The 1,483-nt window shown below is 33.8% G+C and overlaps 1 pseudogene; it reads left to right on the forward strand.

Moving 5' to 3' along the window:
• Nucleotides 1-294: 294 nt before the first annotated feature.
• On the forward strand, nucleotides 295-1,238 carry LOC122152103 (annotated as a pseudogene).
• Nucleotides 1,239-1,483: the final 245 nt, after the last annotated feature.

Genomic DNA, 1,483 nt, shown 5'->3' on the forward strand with positions numbered 1-1,483 from the left:
TAACATTTAAAATATTCCTTAAAGTTACTGGTAAATTTAATGAAATGCAGAATTATTGCTTTTATTCCTAATATAAATGGTTCACAATAGATTTATAAAGTAGGGCATAATAGGAAAAACACATTAATTCTATAAATACAAAATAATTAGTTTTAATGTTGTTGAATGCTAACTCATTTTTTGGTATATTTTATATTATAGTTATTATAGTGGTATTTTTTAACATACATTCATATTTTCCTTATTCTCAGATACTCAACTCATTTGTTTATAGCAGAAAACAAAATGAGATATATGGAAAGTCAGAGCAACATCTCAGAATTCTGGGATTTTCTTATGACCCAAATGTGCAACCATTTTGCTTTGTACTATTCTTATTCATTTATGTTTCCATCTTGGTAGGAAAACTTCTGATCCTTGTTTCCATTACATGCAGCTCCCTTTATCACCAACCAATGTACTATTTCCTTATTCACTTGGCATCTATGGCCTTCTGCTACACCTCTAGTGTGACACCCAAACTGATGGGTGACTTGCTAGTGGAGAAAAAACCATCTCTTATGGTAACTGCATGTTACAGGTCTTTTCCATGCCCTTCTTTGGTGCTGTTGAGATTCTCATTCTTGCTGCCATGGCCTTTGATCGCTATGTTGCTATCTGCAAACCTCTCCACTACATGATTATCATGAACAGAACAAGATGTAATATTCTTGTCTTAGCTGCTTGGGTTGGTGGGGCTGCCCATTCCTTTCCCCAATTATCTATGGCAATCCTGTTACCCTTTTGTGGTCCTGATGAAATTGACCACTTTTTTTTGTGATCGATTTGATGCAAGTTGCCTGCAGTGACACCTATATGGCTGGTGTTCTTGTGGTTGCCAATTCAGGTGTGATTTGCTTAGTGACATTTGTTGTCTTAGTTGTTTCTTATGTTATTATGTCATACACCTTGAGAAATCATTCAGCTGAGGGAAGACAAAAAGCCTTGTCTACCTGTGCTTCTCACATCGCTGTGTTGGTCTTACTTTTGTTTTCTGAAATATTTGTCTACATTAGATCTCCTACCACTTTCCCAAAAGATAAAGTATTTGCTGTATTTTACACCGTCATTGCTCCTATGTTCAATCCCTTAATCTATACTTGAGAAATAGGGAGATGAAAGATACCATGAGAAAAGTTTGGTGCCAATCTTATTTTCAAAGAAAGAGCACAGATAATTTAAAGAAGACTATCAGATGACCAACTTTAAAAAAAAAAAATGAAGTTGCTTATTGTTAAATCACAAATTAGAATATATCTAATAGCTTATGCTTCCATTATTCTCCTGAAATGATTAAATGAGAGAAATAACATTGAAAAGTTGAAAGAAAAATGATGAATCAAATATTAATCTACCCTGTGAAAATTGGTTGAGAATTTATTTAATTTGGGGGACAATTAAGGTGGTATAGGAAGAGTTAACTGCATAAATGTGTTCTGGACTA

The sequence above is a fragment of the Orycteropus afer genome, unplaced genomic scaffold (assembly GCF_000298275.1).
Source record: "Orycteropus afer afer isolate SDZICR_OR568_19922 unplaced genomic scaffold, OryAfe1.0 scaffold02073, whole genome shotgun sequence".
NCBI classification, from domain to species: domain Eukaryota; kingdom Metazoa; phylum Chordata; class Mammalia; order Tubulidentata; family Orycteropodidae; genus Orycteropus; species Orycteropus afer.